The sequence below is a fragment of the Lissotriton vulgaris genome, chromosome 11, assembly GCF_964263255.1.
Source record: "Lissotriton vulgaris chromosome 11, aLisVul1.2, whole genome shotgun sequence".
NCBI classification, from domain to species: Eukaryota; Metazoa; Chordata; class Amphibia; order Caudata; family Salamandridae; genus Lissotriton; species Lissotriton vulgaris.
The window spans coordinates 665,988,913-666,009,563 of NC_141699.1; the positions used below are offsets into that span (position 1 = coordinate 665,988,913).

Below are 20,651 nucleotides of genomic sequence, written 5' to 3' on the forward strand. Positions count from 1 at the left end.
TAGCAGTGGATTGCGGGTCCGCGATATATAGTTAGTGCAACTAACTATATATGGAATTTCAATGGTTTTGTGCAAATAAAATAAGGTTTTTTAAATGCTAATCCCTAACTATATATGGTCTATAACCTATGGTTTTTTCAGTGAATTTTCAAGGTTTTGTAAATGCAAATTCCTAACTATATATGGTCTATAACCTATGGTTTTTTCTGTGAATTTCATTGGTTTTTTAAAAGCTAATATCTATAGCTGTAAAATATATTCTTTATTAAGTGACGTATCACGTAGCCCGTGAGACGCCTAATGATACATCGCATAACCGTGACGTATTGTCTCTGCAGCGCAAACCAAACCCAAAACGTAAGCGCGCCAGAACACGCTTAAAGATATATATATATTTTTTTAACCTTAATTAGACAAAATCCACACGTGCACATATCACAAATGTTCAAAAAACACAATATGTCGGACTCCCGTTACGCTGCCGGTTAGCTGCCCGGTTAACGTACCAGGAAGCACCTTTACCGCGAAAAATCGCAATTTTTTTTTTCACCCCCCAGGGAACTTTAATAGCCCCCTCATCAATCCTAGGGGTTCAGGAGGGGTTTGCCTTACCCCTTTCATTCATTTACACTTTTTTTTTTTCCACCTCTTGTCTCTCGATCCCACAGAGAGACAAGATGGCGGCCGCTCCAGACTGTTTACAATGATAACAGCCAATCAGCTTCTCCTCAGACTCCCGTTACACTGCCGGTTAGCTTCCCGGTTAGCTGCCCGGTTAGCTGCCCGGTTCGCGTACCAAGACGCGTCTCTACGGCGAAAAAATAAGAATTTTTTTATTTTTTTTTTGGGCCCAGCGTGGCTCTATAATATCCCCTCATCAATCCTAGGGGGTCAGAAGGGGTCTACCTTGCCCACTTTCCTTCATTTCCCCCTTTGTTTTGGCCTCCTCTTGTCTCTCGATCCTACCGAGAGACAAGATGGCGGCCGCTCCGGACTGTTTACAATGTTGACAGCCAATCAGCTACTCGTCAGACTCCCGTTACACTGCCGGTTAGCTTCCCGGTTAGCTGCCCGGTTCGCGTACCAAGACGCGTCTCTACGGCGAAAAAATCGGATTTTTTTTTTTTTTTTTTATTTTTTTTTTTTTGGGCCCAGCGTGGCTCTATAATATCCCCTCATCAATCCTAGGGGGTCAGAAGGGGTCTACCTTGCCCCCTTTCCTTCATTTCCCCCTTTGTTTTGGCCTCCTCTTGTCTCTCGATCCTACCGAGAGACAAGATGGCGGCCGCACCGGACTGTTTAGAATGTTGACAGACACCGGAGAGCCAATCAGCTTCGCTTCGCAAAGTTCCGATACGCGAAAAGTACGCGAACCGGAGCGCTGCCCGGAGCGCTGTTACAGATATATATCTTGTTTTAAACGTTAATTTCACAAAATTCACTGAAGCACATATATTGAGACCCAGCAAAGGCACATCGGGATAACAGTCCCTACAATTTTGCCAAGTTTCGTGGAAATCCATTCAGCCGTTCGGGCTAAAAGTGAGTCCAACCGTCCTATGGAAATTAACATGGGAAAAACGCGTTTTGGGACCCCCCTTTTTTCTCGGCCCCCCCTTGACGAACCCCCTCCAAATTTCCAGGAGCTGCTCAGAAACAAAATGTGCCATTTTCCTGAAAATTTCAGCCAATTCCGTCCACAAACGCCAAAGTTATTAGGCATAGAATTTTCAAAAGTTCCATAGAGAAAAAATCCTAACTATATATACCTACTGGCTATCGCCAGTAGGTAATATATATATATATATATATCACACACAAGGTTCGCCTTTAAGAAAAGAAGCTCCAGGCAGGTGAGTGTTTCGTATCTTTATTGAGCCAACTTGCCAGCAGAGTGCAGCATGAACAAGGCATCCATCAGTACAGCCGCCAGACGCGTTTCGGGAACTCTGCTTCCCTTCATCAATGGCATTGCCTCTGCTTAACTTTCAACGGCAATCCCCGCACATAAATCATTTCCAGGCCCTTCCCATGTGGGCGTGGCTTGAAGGCCTTCTGGGACCTGTAGTGCGGTGGCAGTATTCTCATGTGAGTCCGTCTTAAGTGGCAGAAATAAAAGCATATAAAACCCATGTGGGGTGATGACAAGTCCAGTCCACACACTGCCCTGCTTTTTAGTTGAACCAAAACGAAGCTGCCTCCTCGCGCTGACCTCCTTCATGACGTCAGCACTGGTCCGCTTTCATGCGGTGGGCTTCTCTTCGCGGCTGGGCTCAGCCGCTCAAATATCACACACAAGGTTCGCCTTTAAGAAAAGAAGCTCCAGGCAGGTGAGTGTTTCGTATCTTTATTGAGCCAACTTGCCAGCAGAGTGCAGCATGAACAAGGCATCCATCAGTACAGCCGCCAGACGCGTTTCAGGAACTCTGCTTCCCTTCATCAATGGCATTGCCTCTGCTTAACTTTCAACTGCAATCCCCGCACATAAATCATTTCCAGGCCCTTCCCATGTGGGCGTGGCTTGAAGGCCTTCTGGGACCTGTAGTGCGGTGGCAGTATTCTCATGTGAGTCCGTCTTAAGTGGCAGAAATAAAAGCATATAAAACCCATGTGGGGTGATGACAAGTCCAGTCCACACACTGCCCTGCTTTTTAGTTGAACCAAAACGAAGCTGCCTCCTCGCGCTGACCTCCTTCATGACGTCAGCACTGGTCCGCTTTCATGCGGTGGGCTTCTCTTCGCGGCTGGGCTCAGCCGCTCAAATATCACACACAAGGTTCGCCTTTAAGAAAAGAAGCTCCAGGCAGGTGAGTGTTTCGTATCTTTATTGAGCCAACTTGCCAGCAGAGTGCAGCATGAACAAGGCATCCATCAGTACAGCCGCCAGACGAGTTTCGGGAACTCTGCTTCCCTTCATCAATGGCATTGCCTCTGCTTAACTTTCAACGGCAATCCCCGCGTTAAAATTGCAAAATCTTACCTGCAGTCAACCAGCGAACTGAATGTGTGGCAGGCGTAACCTCTTGAAAAAGTTTCTAGCTGAAACGAAACATGTCGACAAAAACGCTTTGTCCTGTTAACACTGCACGAATAAATGGTCAAAGGCAAGGTTTGTGGCGACTCATCCTTCTCCCGTGGGAGACACCCTGTTGCACAAAATATCAGCGTGGTTCACCTGAAGTGGTACGCACAACGGAATGAAGCGCAAGGCAAGAATTGTGGTGATTCATCTTCCTCCCGTCAGAGATACTTTGTTGTAATATATATATATATATATATATATTTAAATATATATTCACAAACAAATGCCCTTGAGCTTTCAGGATGCACAGACCAGCTTGCCTGCCCTCGGGCACACAAATTCAGCTTGCTTCCACCGTCCGGTATTTTAATTTCGGCCTGACGTGTTTCGTGGCTTGGACACCACTTCTTCAGAGGCCTATTAACATTGAGACACAGAATCCGGCTCATTTACTAGCATGCCTTTTATTGGTCATCAACCCCCAGGGGGCTTGGCTTAGTGCAGTTTTTTATTCATGTGGCATACTGGGATATGTAGTTTTATCCATTGAGCATTGTAAATTACCTTGGTAGGTTTCGATGTGCAATGTTCTTTTAAATGTTCATTTGTCTCCTTCGTAGGATCTGGTACCGCACAGAAAAGACATTCTTCATATTGACAAACTGTGCTGTACACGCAGAGAAGAAATCGTTTCCCTTCACAGCCTCTCAAAGTTTAGAGATGGTGCAATCCTGCATGGGTCAGGCCCCGGTGTCAAATCTTCACAAACAAATGCCCTTGAGCTTTCAGGATGCACACACCAGCTTGCCTGCCCTCGGGCATACAAATTCAGCTTGCTTCCCCCGTCCGGTATTTTAATTTCGGCCTGACACGTTTTGTGGCTAGGCCGCCACTTCTTCAGAGGCCTATTAACATTGCCACACAGAATGGCGCTCAATTACTAGCATGCCTTTTATTGGTCATCAACCCCCAGTGGGCTTGGCTTAGTGCAGTTTTTTATTCATATGGCATACTGGGATATGTAGTTTTATCCATTGAGCATTGTAAATTACCTTGATAGGTTTCGATGTGCAATGTTCTTTTAAATGTTCATTTGTCTCCTTCGTAAGATCCGGTACCGTGCAGACAAGACATTCTTCATATTGATAAACTGTGCTATACACGCAGAGAAGAAATCGTTTCCCTCCACAACCTCTCAAAGTTTAGAGATGGTGCAATCCTGCACGGGTCAGGCCCCTTGTCAAATCTTCACAAACAAATGCCCTTGAGCTTTCAGGATGCACACACCAGCTTGCCAGGTTTCGATGTGCAATGTTCTTTAAATTGTTCATTTGTCTCCTTCGTAGGATCTGGTACCGTGCAGACAAGACATTCTTCATATTTGGCATCCGCAGACATTTTTCCAGGGGGGGGGTCAAAATGTTAACATCATCACCATCCTCCGACATGATGTGTGCCAGGTGGGGCACAAGAAACACTGGGGCGCAGAACTGGGATAGTCTCAATTAACACCTTAGGAGCGTCGAACGTTCAGCGCCCAGTGCTGAATGTTCGAATAACGAATGCTGACCCGTCGGCCAACGGTCGTGCGCAGCACTGGCAAGGTAGTGCTCGTGACGACTGTTGGCCGATGGCAGCACTTAAAGGGTTAAATGCCAGTAATCCAGGACATGTGACTGACCCTGCCACAGGCCAATAAACACCACCTGTAGGGAAAACGTTAAACTTTCTGACAAGGTGCTTTATCTCTGTGTGCTAGGTGTGCAGACTTCCGGGTCCTCGATCCAACACCAATCAAGGCTGACTTCATCACAATTCGATTTTTATCAGAATACTTTAAAACAGCCTATGATTAAAGCACCAGATTAAATATATTGTATGCACGGTGTATGTTAGGGATTATTTGTAGCACACATATTTACCAATATTGCCTTCTTGGTGGTAGAATTCATGATAACTTTTATCCAAAGTTAAAGCACAACGTCAAAGTTAGTAATAAATAACAGCAATCACACACGCTAGTGATTCGCCAATGGGTGCTCCCTTTACTAGAATTCCCCCGGCATTGCTAAATTTTACACATAATCAATTAATTTATACAAAATAAAATGTATAGGTCCAAATGTTAGCTATATTTTTTTAAAGAAACTTAGAGTCCCTCTACGTGTAGTCAATGTCAAACTGACAACGTGCCCACGTTTAGGCATACAATAATGGCCAGCTCCCTTATGCGGAAGCCTGGCACCGTAAATGTGTGGCACATGCGGTGCCCGCAGCGGCGGCACATCACAGGTCCCGGGTTGCTGAGTCTTACACAGTGGGCAGAGAATCAAAGGGTGGGAATAACCCAATGATTGGATCTGTGGGTGGAGCCAGAGGTGTGGCCATAATGTGCAGACATCCCAATTTTTTGTATTTGTTTGGCATTTCACTGCCCAGTTTAATCAACCAATGGATACTCAGCTTAAATGTCAGATCTCTGGTCAAACATCATGCGGAGATCTTTGATATTCTTACTAATGACTCCCCGGATGTGTTTTTCATGACCGAGACCTGGCTACAGGATGCTGACATCGCGATATTAAACCTCGCTTTCCCCCCTGATTATACCGTGGCTACTCTTAATCGCGGTTCGAGAGGGGGTGGAATTGCCATGGCAGTGAAACGCCGCTTCCCATGCGAATGGAAAGAACTTAAACTCCCGGGTTGCGAATGTGCCCGTTTTAGAATTTATCTTTGTCACTGCTACAGCCTTTCTGGGCTTTTAATATATCGGCCTCCGGGCTGCGATGCTGCCTTCAGGGCAGCTCTCCCGGACGTCATTAGCACAGAGGCTCTTGGCTGTGCTAATTTTAATGTGGTAGGTGACCTCAACCTGCACTTCGATTGCGCATCTCAACCCTCTATCCGGAGCTGCCTAGCCGATCTAGAAGCCTTGCAGCTCTTACAGAGAGTGTCGTCCCCCACCCATCTGGGTGGGCATATACTGGACCCGTTTTTCACCAACTTAGAGGACATAACTATTTGTCCACCTGTCCAGCTGACATGGACGGACCATATGCTGGTGAAGGCAGCCATTCCCGTGTCAGATCCTCTCTTTGTGACACAGAATAAAACCACTCTTTCACGCCAGTGGAATAAATTAAAACTGGAAGACTTCTATCTTCTACTAGGAAAGACACCCTTACCTCCCTTCTCGGATGTTGATTGTGGGTATGATTCATTCTGCAATTGGATCGCCATGGCCTTGGACTCTCTAATTCCCCTGGTACGTTCCAACTGCCGGACTAAAGCCCATAGCCCGTGGTACGATGAGACCTTAGCGTCTCTCAAGAGAGACTGTAGGCAAGCAGAGAGGCGATGGAGGAAAGCTTATGACCCCGCGCTTAAAACCTGCTACCTCACTCTAACTAAGGCATATCATAGAGCGGTCTGTCGAGCACGTGCCGCATATTATGCGCAGGAGTTTCGGAACAGCCCTAACCCCTCTAAACTAATCTTTAAGGTCCTAAAGGACCTTACGACTAAGAGGGCCTCTGCAGCGGAAATTTGCACAGACTCTCACTGCGAAAGTCTGGCCTCTTTTTTTATCCAAAAGGTGCAAGTAATCTATCGCACCTTTCCAACTATCATGCACCACTCGGACTCAGTTGGTTGTCCAATGGGCAATGATGTGATTCTGGATATGCTGGCCCCCCTTTCTGAGGAGGGTTTTGATCTATTGAGCCTAAAAATTAAATCCGGCTCCCCTGTAGACCCTCTTAAACTGGCCCAGTTTAAGAACATGCAGGCAACATGTCGCTCACCCTTGCTGGCTCTCATCAACCTGTCACTGGCCTCAGGGATTGTGCCCACCAAGTGGAAGCAAGCGGTAGTAACACCTATCCTAAAAAAGCCTACCCTAGATCCAATAAAACCCGAGAATTATCGCCCCATCTCACGGCTGCCGTGGGCTGCCAAAGTCACCGAAGCCCACGTGAATGGGATCCTGGCTGACCACCTCGCCAAAGCTAACATCTTGGATCCCACCCAAAATAGATTTCGTGCAGGCCACAGCACGGAGACTGCCTTGCTGTATATGGTCGAACATCTGCGCTCCGTGCTGGATACCGGACGAACAGCGGCACTCTTGTTACTAGATCTGAGTGCCGCGTTCGATACGGTGTCCCACGAGATCCTGTTGCGGCGGTTAGAGGAAGCTGGCGTTAGGGGATTGGCTTTGTGCTGGTTCCGCTCCTTCCTCTCTAACAGATCGTTTCAGGTTGCGATACCACCCGGTAAATCCACCACTCACCCGCTCACCCTGGGGGTCCTACAGGGATCATCTTTGAGCCCCACTCTTTTTAATCTATATGTGAGACCGCTGGCTGCGGTAGTCAAACGCTGGGGCCTGACAATGGTCTCCTATGCGGATGACACGCAGCTGGCGGTCACATCAAGTGGGGACTCAGCTGTGGAGGCCCTCAACTTTTGTGAGGGGTTACGTGCGGTGGCCAATTGGATGAACCAGAACTGTCTCCAATTGAACACGAAGAAGACAGAGGTCATGGTGGTCGGAAAGCAACCTGGATGGTGGAATGACAACTGGTGGCCTCCCGAGTTAGGAATGATCCCTTCTCCTGTAATGGAGATAAAAAATCTCGGGGTCTGGCTGGACCCTACGCTCAGCTTCACCTGCCATACTAAGAGGGTGGCTGCCTCCTGTTTTGGCATCATCAGGGGTATCAGACCTGTGCTTAAATTTTTCGACGCCCCCACTAGACAGCTTGTGGTCCAGGCCTCTGTACTATCTAGGATAGATTATACCAGTGCTCTGCTAGCAGGTACGAACCAGGCGGAACTTTTGCGGCTGCAGCGAGTGCAGAATGCCGCAGCAAGAGCGGTATTAGGTCTGCCTAGACGTTGTTCAGTTTCTAGAGCATTGCAAGCGCTCCATTGGCTGCCTGTTGCTCGGAGGATCGAGTTTAAGGTGCTTTGCCTGGCTTTTAAAATTTTGAAAGGCACGGCCCCACCTATTCTGATGAATTTACTGACCCCGTATGTTCCTTCTCGATCCTTGAGATCGATGGGCCAGAACTTGTCTGTTGTTCCTCGCTTCTTGCTGAGCAGGATTGGAGGCCGCTCCTTCCGAGTAGTAGCCGCAAAATTGTGGAATTCTCTTCCCATTGAAATTCGAGCTCTGGAAGACTTACTCCAGTTCAGACGTGCCATCAAAACCTTTCTTTTTAATAAAAATTCCTGATTTTGTTGCATTTTGTTATGTTGTGTATACCTTCCTTGGCGCCAGGACGCCCCTTTGCTGGGGCAGCTGTGCGCGGTACAAAAACCGCTAACATAACATAACATAACATGATTATTTAAGGTTATAATGAGTTATTGACATTAACATATATTCACAAATTGGGGTATGCTTCTAATCACAGAATGTACCAAATACGATAAAATGTGGAAACACTAGCTGTTAAAACATACCTTTTCCCTCTGCCTTATTAAAATTTCCCACCTTCTCTTTTTCTGGTAGTTATGTTACCTTCTCAGTTATAGCGCCGGGACGCCCCTTTGCTGGGGCAGCTGTGCGCTCAAAAAATCAATTAACATAACATAACATAACATTTGTCTCCGAGCCATGGAGTTTCTGTCATCAGCACTACTCTCTTTTTCCACAACAGCTGGTCAAACATGAATGGCAAAATATCCTAGTTTGCAAATGTTTTCTCTAAAATTATGGCTCTGCCATATTTTCCTCATAATGCAAGATCTGCTGCATGATCTGACCATTTAAACTAATAAATTGTTTCTAGCTCAAACATATCAAAAGTTAATATAAAATGTGACTTGTGTTGCTGCGGAGTGGATGGCCTATTGTAAAGGTTGACTGGTCACCTTTCTCACAGCTGCCTTTGTATATTACACTGGTACAAATAAGGCAAAATCTTTCCAGAGACTGTTAGCATGTGTGCACATGTCAAAATAATAAAATATCTGAAAATATACTGCATTACGCTGCAGCCTTTTTTTTAAGGCATAATTTAGTCAACACTACGGCATAATGTAGTCATCCTTTGCTGCATAATTAATCCCAGTGGCCCCACAGCAGACAGCACATGTTAAAAGTGCTTGTGAATGAAGCCGGGTGACTGTATGATTGCGAACTTAGTTTGGTGTGCGTGCAAATCCTGCATTGCCAATTCCCGGTCAGTTGCAGCTCCTCCTGCTGAAACAAGGCCAATGGAGGTACCTATGGGTGAGGCAGACTGGCCTCAAGGGTAGGGGCAGCCACAGCACTGGTGGTGTCCTGTGCATTAATGTTTGTTAGTGCCCCCCAATGACCACCTCTGCCATGGATTCCCTCACTACCACCCTTTAACTGTGCCCCCCCATTTTCCATAACCACTCTCTCTCAGATGCATTTAATTTGATTTACAGCGCCACTCATATCATTGTAGAGTGTCAGAGCACTTTACATCACACACATTACACAGTTGTTCTAGGGTGTGCTGCTTCATAGGCCTGCCCGCAAGACTGGAGGTGAACTTCAGTATGGATAGTGGTGGACAAGCCTTGAAGGTTAACCTACACTTGTCATGCTAGGGTCCACCTGCTGGTGCTAAGACACCAGGACTTCTAAGGTGTTGCAAAGCTTTCTAAGGTCTAGCATGTGATTGTGCTCTCGCAGGAGAGTGGTCTGGTGGACTGGTTATTAAGGCTGAACCTGATTCCCAGTTCCAAATTCAGCAGCTCTGACCATAGTGCCACATCCTCACCCCCACTGAACACCGTACTGCCCCACTGAGAAAAACTCCCACTGTCTTCAACTACAACCCAATTGTTGCCCGCTATAAGCACCTGGATGTGGCTCAATTTAAATTACGCACTAATCAAGAGCAATATGCGGCCTACAAAGAAAAAAAAGTAACAACATCCTGGAAAAAGCAAACACTTATAGGGAATGCAAAATTTAGCAAACCATGGGAAATGTAAGCAGGAACAACATGGTTACCGTAATGCTTTTACACTCACTATTCAGAAATCAGTGAGTGCTTTTGCCTGAAAAGTTAAGGACACGACTACAGGGCCCTGAATGGATCCATTTTAATGGCCATTGCTTATATCCTTACTAAACGTAAGCAGTATGGTAAAAAGACCACATCCCTGGACGCAGAGCCACAGCACACATTTTGTTTTCCAATCCACAGATTGCAGTACCTCCAGGATTGGTGCACTAGTTCCAAGTCCAGGGAAAACAAAGACAAGAAAACAAAAAAAAATAGTGCTTCACTGGCAAACTCTGTACTTCACTGGCAAACTCGGTAAAAGTGGCGCTAGTGTTTCAGTGTGAATAAAATCAGTTTGGCCAGTGTACTACCACTCTGTCTTACTTTATTTAGTTATTTATCTATTTTCCATGTTTTTAGTCTTTTATTCCCAATGCTGCACTTTGGAATTAAAATGTCGGAGAAATATGACATTTCCAGAAAAAGCGTCTTTCTTTTTTGGATCCATTTCACAGGGAAGCAAATAAAAGAAAGAAGAGGAAAGAGAGTGAGAAGTTGAACCCTGTCTTGAAGTGACGGTTTTCATGGGCGTCCGCAGGGGGGCAAGGAGGGTCGCTCCAGGGGGGGGGGGGGGGGGGGGGGGGCAAGCGCCCCTCCTTGCCCCCCCCTGCGGACGCCCAGAAGAGGAGAAATCTTTCCCTCCACAGCCTCTCAAAGTTTAGAGTTTAAAGTTAATTTCAATAAATGGAGAAGTGAATTACAAGGTGAGCCTTCTGTGCCCCTGTAAAGCAATCCATGAATAAGAGGCGTGCTTGGCCTCAAAACGCGCCGGAATTGGCAATAAAAATGGAATGAGGAAAGCGAGCTGCAGTGGGGCCAATATGACCAGAAGGTTTGAATATCATCGTGTGCTCTCTTAAGCTCAAGGGCTTTGTTTGGGACAATTTTGAGCGCGGCCGCCCTGGTCGTAGAAGAGGTGCAACATTTCTTTTAAAAGACAGAAAGGCTTGGAGGGGAACGCTTTCTCTCCGTGAAAGCACGATGTTCAATATGCAAATGAGAGCCCGCAATTCCCGAGTTCCTACCTACTAAAGGAGTTAATGTAAGCTTGAAATAACTACAGGGGCATGGAGCCTACTATAGGTTATGTACTTACCTTGTTTGGGACCACAACGACCATCATGCTATCAAGCATTCATTGTGAGCCACGCCCACTGAGGGCAGTTCATTTCAATAAATGGAGAAGTGAATTACAAGGTGAGCCTTCTGTGCATCTGTAAAGCAATCCATGAATAAGAGGCATGCTTGGCCTCGAAACGCCTCGGATTTGGCAATAAAAATGAAATGAGGAAAGCGAGCTGCAGTGGGGCCACTATGACCGGAAGGTTTGAACATCATCGTGTGCTCTCTTAAGCTCAAGGGCTTTGTTTGGGACATATATATATATATATATATATATATATATATATATATATATACACATATATATATATATCTATATATCTATATATATATTCTATACCACAAAGTTGCCCTTGAGGAAATGCCACACACTTGAAAGTTAAAGCACAGATTACAGCAGGTAGCAGTGTAGTCGGCGGTCCGCAGGTTTTTCATATGCCATACGCGTTTCGAGCTGCACCCAGCTCTTGATCACTGGCAGAAAGAGGCAAAAAGCGGGTTCGTTGAAAACGTCTGTTTAATTGTATTTTGCTCAGAGCCCCGCCCATGTGGGCGTCTCAAGTTAAAGGCACGCTGGTTATGGTAGTTCCTGATGCTGCCCCAAAGACTCGTTCCGCTTTTGCACCTTTCAAAATAAAGTTCCCGGTCAGGTGAAATCCATTCTCAGCCCCGCTTTCCTCTGCCAATATTTGCCGGCTGTTAAGGCCCCTTCAATCCATTGGGCGCTCGAGTTTGCAAGCACTCCAGGTACGCCTTGCAAGCGTCGGGACATTTCCGCGACCGGACCGGCCGCTTTCAATTCTATACCACAAAGTTGCCCTTGAGGAAATGCCACACACTTGAAAGTTAAAGCACAGATTACAGCAGGTAGCAGTGTAGTCGGCGGTCCGCAGGTTTTTCATATGCCATACGCGTTTCGAGCTGCACCCAGCTCTTGATCACTGGCAGAAAGAGGCAAAAAGCGGGTTCGTTGAAAACGTCTGTTTAATTGTATTTTGCTTAGAGCCCCGCCCATGTGGGCGTCACAAGTTAAAGGCACGCTGGTTATGGTAGTTCCTGATGCTGCCCCAAAGACTCGTTCCGCTTTTGCACCTTTCAAAATAAAGTTCCGTGTCAGGTGAAATCCATTCTCAGCCCCGCTTTCCTCTGCCAATATTTGCCGGCTGTTAAGGCCCCTTCAATCCATTGGGCGCTCGAGTTTGCAAGCACTCCAGGTACGCCTTGCAAGCGTCGGGACATTTCCGCGACCGGACCGGCCGCTTTCAATTCTATACCACAAAGTTGCCCTTGAGGAAATGCCACACACTTGAAAGTTAAAGCACAGATTACAGCAGGTAGCAGTGTAGTCGGCGGTCCGCAGGTTTTTCATATGCCATACGCGTTTCGAGCTGCACCCAGCTCTTGATCACTGGCAGAAAGAGGCAAAAAGCGGGTTCGTTGAAAACGTCTGTTTAATTGTATTTTGCTTAGAGCCCCGCCCATGTGGGCGTCACAAGTTAAAGGCACGCTGGTTATGGTAGTTCCTGATGCTGCCCCAAAGACTCGTTCCGCTTTTGCACCTTTCAAAATAAAGTTCCCGGTCAGGTGAAATCCATTCTCAGCCCCGCTTTCCTCTGCCAATATTTGCCGGCTGTTAAGGCCCCTTCAATCCATTGGGCGCTCGAGTTTGCAAGCACTCCACGTACGCCTTGCAAGCGTCGGGACATTTCCGCGACCGGACCGGCCGCTTTCAATTCTATACCACAAAGTTGCCCTTGAGGAAATGCCACACACTTGAAAGTTAAAGCACAGATTACAGCAGGTAGCAGTGTAGTCGGCGGTCCGCAGGTTTTTCATATGCCATACGCGTTTCGAGCTGCACCCAGCTCTTGATCACTGGCAGAAAGAGGCAAAAAGCGGGTTCGTTGAAAACGTCTGTTTAATTGTATTTTGCTTAGAGCCCCGCCCATGTGGGCGTCACAAGTTAAAGGCACGCTGGTTATGGTAGTTCCTGATGCTGCCCCAAAGACTCGTTCCGCTTTTGCACCTTTCAAAATAAAGTTCCCGGTCAGGTGAAATCCATTCTCAGCCCCGCTTTCCTCTGCCAATATTTGCCGGCTGTTAAGGCCCCTTCAATCCATTGGGCGCTCGAGTTTGCAAGCACTCCAGGTACGCCTTGCAAGCGTCGGGACATTTCCGCGACCGGACCGGCCGCTTTCAATTCTATACCACAAAGTTGCCCTTGAGGAAATGCCACACACTTGAAAGTTAAAGCACAGATTACAGCAGGTAGCAGTGTAGTCGGCGGTCCGCAGGTTTTTCATATGCCATACGCGTTTCGAGCTGCACCCAGCTCTTGATCACTGGCAGAAAGAGGCAAAAAGCGGGTTCGTTGAAAACGTCTGTTTAATTGTATTTTGCTTAGAGCCCCGCCCATGTGGGCGTCACAAGTTAAAGGCACGCTGGTTATGGTAGTTCCTGATGCTGCCCCAAAGACTCGTTCCGCTTTTGCACCTTTCAAAATAAAGTTCCCGGTCAGGTGAAATCCATTCTCAGCCCAGCTTTCCTCTGCCAATATTTGCCGGCTGTTAAGGCCCCTTCAATCCATTGGGCGCTCGAGTTTGCAAGCACTCCAGGTACGCCTTGCAAGCGTCGGGACATTTCCGCGACCGGACCGGCCGCTTTCAATTCTATACCACAAAGTTGCCCTTGAGGAAATGCCACACACTTGAAAGTTAAAGCACAGATTACAGCAGGTAGCAGTGTAGTCGGGGGTCCGCAGGTTTTTCATATGCCATACCCTTTTCGAGCTGCACCCAGCTCTTGATCACTGGCAGAAAGAGGCAAAAAGCGGGTTCGTTGAAAACGTCTGTTTAATTGTATTTTGCTTAGAGCCCCGCCCATGTGGGCATCACAAGTTAAAGGCACGCTGGTTATGGTAGTTCCTGATGCTGCCCCAAAGACTCGTTCCGCTTTTGCACCTTTCAAAATAAAGTTCCCGGTCAGGTGAAATCCATTCTCAGCCCCGCTTTCCTCTGCCAATATTTGCCGGCTGTTAAGGCCCCTTCAATCCATTGGGCGCTCGAGTTTGCAAGCACTCCAGGTACGCCTTGCAAGCGTCGGGACATTTCAGCGACCGGACCGGCCGCTTTCAATTCTATACCACAAAGTTGCCCTTGAGGAAATGCCACACACTTGAAAGTTAAAGCACAGATTACAGCAGGTAGCAGTGTAGTCGGCGGTCCGCAGGTTTTTCATATGCCATACGCGTTTCGAGCTGCACCCAGCTCTTGATCACTGGCAGAAAGAGGCAAAAAGCGGGTTCGTTGAAAACGTCTGTTTAATTGTATTTTGCTTAGAGCCCCGCCCATGTGGGCATCACAAGTTAAAGGCACGCTGGTTATGGTAGTTCCTGATGCTGCCCCAAAGACTCGTTCCGCTTTTGCACCTTTCAAAATAAAGTTCCCGGTCAGGTGAAATCCATTCTCAGCCCCGCTTTCCTCTGCCAATATTTGCCGGCTGTTAAGGCCCCTTCAATCCATTGGGCGCTCGAGTTTGCAAGCACTCCAGGTACGCCTTGCAAGCGTCGGGACATTTCCGCGACCGGACCGGCCGCTTTCAATTCTATACCACAAAGTTGGCAGAGGAAAGCGGGGCTGAGAATGGATTTCACCTGACCGGGAACTTTATTTTGAAAGGTGCAAAAGCGGAACGAGTCTTTGGGGCAGCATCAGGAACTACCATAACCAGCGTGCCTTTAACTTGTGACGCCCACATGGGCGGGGCTCTAAGCAAAATACAATTAAACAGACGTTTTCAACGAACCCGCTTTTTGCCTCTTTCTGCCAGTGATCAAGAGCTGGGTGCAGCTCGAAACGCGTATGGCATATGAAAAACCTGCGGACCGCCGACTACACTGCTACCTGCTGTAATCTGTGCTTTAACTTTCAAGTGTGTGGCATTTCCTCAAGGGCAACTTTGTGGTATAGAATCTATATATATATATATACATATATTTATATATATATATATATATATATATATATATATATATATATTACCTACTGGCGGTCGCCAGTAGGTAGTTATAGTTAGGATTTTTTTCAATGTTAAATCTCAAAATTCTATTTGGAATAACTTTAGCACCGGTTGACGAATCTGCCTGAAAATTTCCTGAAAATGGCCTCGTCGAGCTCCGGTCCTTCCTTGAAAGTTTGGGGGGGATTCGTCAAGCGGGGGCCGAGATAAAAGGGGGGTCCCAAAACGCGTTTTCCCCATGTTAATTTCCATAGGGCGGTCGATTTCACTTTTAGCCCGAACGGCTGAATGGATTTACACCAAACTTGGCAAAATTGTAGGGACTGGTAGCCCGATGTGCCTTTGCTATGTCTCAAGATATGTGCTCCAGTGGATTTTGAGTAATTTAGGTTCAAAAAAATATATATATCTATAGCAGCGCACCGGTGCGCGCACCGGAGAGCGCTCCAGGCGCGCCACGCGAGGTGCGCATGGAAAGCTGATTGGCTCTCGGGTGTCTGTAAACATTCGAAACAGTCCAGAGCGGTCGCCATCTTGTGTCTCGGTAAAATCGAGACATAAGAGGTGGCTAAAACAAAGTGGGAACTGACCATAAGGCGTCAGGGATAGACCCCTTTGACCCCCTAGGTTTGATGTGGGGGCTATAAAAGGGCCCCGCGGGGCATTTAAAATATATTTTTTTTTTTCGTTTTGCGCGGGGGAAGCGCACGGTGCGCGCACCGGGGAGCGGCCCTGGGAGCGCACTATGATGAAAAAAGGTGACAGAGTGTTTAAAAAATGAAGTTTTGATTTAGAAATTGGAGGTAGTTCTAAAAAGAACTTTTTTTTTTCTTCTTTTTGTTGTTTTATATTTTTTTTGTGTTTTTTGAACTTTTTTAACTTTTTTTGGCTTTTCAAAACAGTTTTATATATTTTTTTGTATTTTTTTGGGGGGAGAAACAAAAAAAGGGAATTGAAACTGGCTCAACTGGAGCAAAAAAACAAAAAACCCAAAAAATTACTTCTTTTTGGGGCACTTGTGATTATCACCTGCAAGGACGATGAGTTTCACACTTTGTTCCCCATAGGAGATAAGCTTGCCACAAGCAGTGCAAGTAATTTTAAAATCAGCAAATCTCGGCTGAATGCAAGGCATCACCTCGGATGTTTCTGGTTCCGAGGAAGTGGGTTGGTTTCTTTGGGAGGGGGTCCTTGATGAATGGGGGAGGTTACTGGCCAGTTCCCGGAACTCTGCACGAGAGTAGTTGTTTGGATGCTTTCTTGTCATGTGCCGAATCATGGTATAGTTACCAAAAGAATATTTCTTATTTGGGTTGCCCCTTGAAAGTTCATCATTGCAGATGAGGCAAGTGACTTTGGGCGCATTCACCTTTTTTTTCCCCTCTGGAATTGAAAAAAACTGCCAAATGAAGTGTGGTTTGGGTTTATAAGGTGTGTTTTCTTCAGGCAGCCATCTTCTTCTCCCCTCCTCCTCTTCCTCTTCCTCTTCCTCCTCCTGTTCTTGACCACCAATATAATTTGGAGCTGGTCCTCTTGGTTGTTGTGGTGGTGGTGGTGGGGCAGATGCACCAGCTGATGCTACTAATGAAGCCATTATTTAGAGCAAAAAAGTAGACAGAGCAACAAACAGGTCTTCCTCAGTCAAAGGACAAAGTCAGAATAAGGAAAAAAGGTGGGGTCTTTCATCATTTAGAAAAAAAAACTGTCCTGAACCAATGAGAAGTGTTATTTTCAGGTCACAAGACCAGGGGCTTCATCATTATGAAACCAAAACTGTTATGAACCAATGAAAAGTGTTATTTTCTGCTCACATGACCCGACGCGCTTACGCTACGCGCCCGGGGCGCGCCCGGGGGCGCGCCCCGGGTCGCGCAGCGTAAGCGCGTCGGAAGTTTACGTTGTGCGATCGTATTCGCTCGAGTACTTCCGGGTGCGCTTACGCCGTGCGTATCACGCGGTCGCGGCTACGCGATACGTCACGATCATGTTTTCGTTTGCGATATTGGCGCTCACGGGGCGCTCCCCGGAGCGCGCCCCGGGGCGCTTTGTAAAAATACGCTTTTCGGGGCGCTCCCCGGGGCGCGCTCCGGGAGCGCTCCCCAAAATAATTAAAAAAAAAAAAATTGGGATAATTGTAGGGACAGGTAGCCCTATTCTGAAGTGGTTTGTAAAAAACATTAACTTTAGAAAAATATGTATTGTGCTACATTGGGCTTAATATATGTTAGAGCCAAAATGTAGCCCAAATGTAGCCCAAAGTAGCCCAATGTAGCCCAAAGATGGCCACCAGAGATCAAAAATTGAAAATGTAGCCCAAAATTCAACTAGATGTAGCCCAACTGTAGCCCAATGAGAGAATGTACCAGAGTGTTAAAAAGAACAACTAGAGTGCTAACAGTCTTATTTATAAAGTGAAACTTATAGTTAGGAATTAGCATTAAAAAAACCTTTGAAATTCACTGAAAAAACCATAGGTTTCACACCAGTTATAGTTAGGAATTAGCATTTAAAAAACCTATTAAATTCACTGAAAAAACCATAGGTTTCACACCAGTTATAGTTAGCTGGAAATTTTACTGATATAAAACCATTGAAATTCCCACGTTATAGTTAGTCGGACTCACTATAACTTGCGCGTGCAATGCACTGCTGATGACATCACATATTACATCACTCATGACATGGTCAGTGACATCACTCATGACACCATCCTTGTGACATATTGACAGACCTCCTTTCACTATAATGTAACCCTTGAGACACATATTCAAAAATAGAAACTGAAATTTAAATAAAAAAAGGAGATACCTATATCAGTTACAACAAGCAATTCAGTAATTCCACTATCTATATACACATTCACTCATTCACCAACAGTTCTATATAGTCACTCATACATATACTCACTCATCATATGAAGTGATACACCTATACATCCTGTTACACACCGACATTCATCCAAAAGTTACTCACACACATATTCACACGTGCAAATAAACTATTGAACAACGATTTATTTGAATATAGAGTTATACACACACTTCCACCTTACTTCTATTGAAAATTACACATATTTATTCTCTTAAACAATCACTTATAGAAACACATACTTATTTAAACAGGAAATCTTGCAATCTCTTACTCTCACATATACTCACTTATATACATCAATATTCATATATACTAGATTAAAACATATGTAGTTACTGATAAAGACACTAGTGAGACAGTCATTCACTCACTAACAAACACATATAGACACTCATCCACCCATACAGTCCTGTACATATGCTGTCTTCAAAACACATACAAACAAAGAGTCAGTCACTCATGCATCTATGTGCTAAGTAATACCTCCACCAAACTATATAGACACTCATACTGATACTAATAAAAATATCAAATAACCCATATACATACGCATGTAGCTACTTACCAACACATGTAGCCACTTATACATAAAGTGAAACACTAATAAATGTATTTAAATATTTAAACATAACTCACTAATATTTATTTTTCAGAAAGACACATATTCACTGGATGGTGTCATCAGTGATGTCATGAGTGATGTCACTGACCATGTCATGAGTGATGTAATATGTGATGTCATCAGCAGTGCATTGCACGCGCAAGTTATAGTGAGTCCGACTAACTATAACGTGGGAATTTCAATGGTTTTATATCAGTAAAATTTCCAGCTAACTATAACTGGTGTGAAACCTATGGTTTTTTCAGTGAATATATATATATATACACACACACACACATATATATATATATATATATATGAATGTATATATCTTGCTAAAGACTGTATGCACTTGCATACATCTGCAGCTATCATACAATTCATTCACTAGAGACCTTATTGCACGCTGTGCCTATCTGACTGGGTAGCCTGTAGAGTAGTCTGCACATTTTGTGCAGAGTGCTGGAGTTACAGCTTAATGCTCATCCAATGACAGCAACACTGTCACTTCCAAACCCAGAATGCCCTTGTACTTTCTTAAGTCATTTATGACCAAACATTTAGCAGACAAAATATATGGAATTTTGGAAATCTCAATTGTTAATTTGTCAGTGAGCACGGGCGAGAACTGTATTTTTTTCAGTAGGTTCCCCTGGGGAGAAAACTAAAATGTTGTTCTCTAGTTAGTTGATGGAGTCCAGACATTGCTATAGGAAGTAGTAGAGGGCTTTACAATGAATATGTTTCTATATGCAAAGTGTAGCTCAAAAATGAGGTTCTGTACATGTACCAATATTGTGATGGGGGTTATTAGAAGATCAGATTACAGATACTAGAATGTTGGTAATGGGAGAGGAAGCAGGGCAATGTGATTTTGACGGTACCATGCACATCTCTTATTTTCACATTTGCTATTATCCATTTTCATATATTAACAATTTAAGTCAGTAGACAAAAAAGGTGATTCTCCCAAAAACAAACAGCATGTTGCTCAAACGGAATCAAGAAGCTAAAGCCACCCCAACTATCCTTTGTTTTAAGGATGCATTACATTCATATCTGATGAATGTGCTTAAGATGGAACAATTTGCATGCATTTACGCAAACTGCTGCAGGGGAGAAAAATATCTAAACCTATAAATATAATAGAAAGTATTTGGTGTGTGTTAAAAAGTAGCCACACTTTCAACAACTTTTTTAAACAATGTCCCCAGGAGAATAATAGCACAATTGAAACATGCAATAGAAAATGCCATGTTTAGCAGTAGATCTCAAAAATATCCCTGCAAGTTGAAGACCCTGTACTTATTTCCCCAATCAAGGTTGCTCGTGAACCCTTTTTTCAATCCGTTCATGTAGTTTTCATCACAGGGGACAGTCCCCTTAAAACCTATGCTCCTGGCTAAGGTCCTGGTAGTAAATGGCAAAGCTCCTCAGTAAACGCAAACAAGCAATGTTTCCGCCAGACTAACACATTTTAAGCAACCTGTTTAAAATGTACTGCGCCTTAAAAATAAAGTAGGCTTGTTGGTTTCAGTCAATTTCCACGGTTCCCTTCAAGTGCTGGGATGCACATGTAATGTTTGCGATTAAATTGAGATAAACTGTTTATTTCAATATAGAATAGAACGTGTTAGATCAGAGCTTAGAGTTAATCCCTGCTTTGTCAAATGCCTTAAAGAAAACGAAAAAGCTTGCTACAAAGAAAAAAACAAAATATTTGCTTTCTGTACATAATGCATGTATGAAGTTAAGTATGTGATGATTTAATGTTTCTTAAGAGGTAAAATAGTTCCCAATTCACTACAACACAAGCACTCCATAGATGGCTTAATGATACCTCAAGCAGCCAGTAGGTGAGATGGAGTACTCTTTGGGGAGGAGGGAATATATAGTTGGTAACAATAGGTTTTGTAGACAGCTGAACTGTTAATCCATCGTTAAAACGATATACACCGTTTTT

General features: G+C 45.0%; 1 protein-coding gene across 3 annotated transcripts in view; it reads left to right on the top strand.

Annotated features, from left to right (window-relative positions):
- The window catches only part of LOC147683305 (phospholipid scramblase 1-like), a 546,679-nt gene that overhangs the window by 429,433 nt on the left and 96,595 nt on the right, over positions 1-20,651 (top strand). The window lies entirely within an intron of this gene.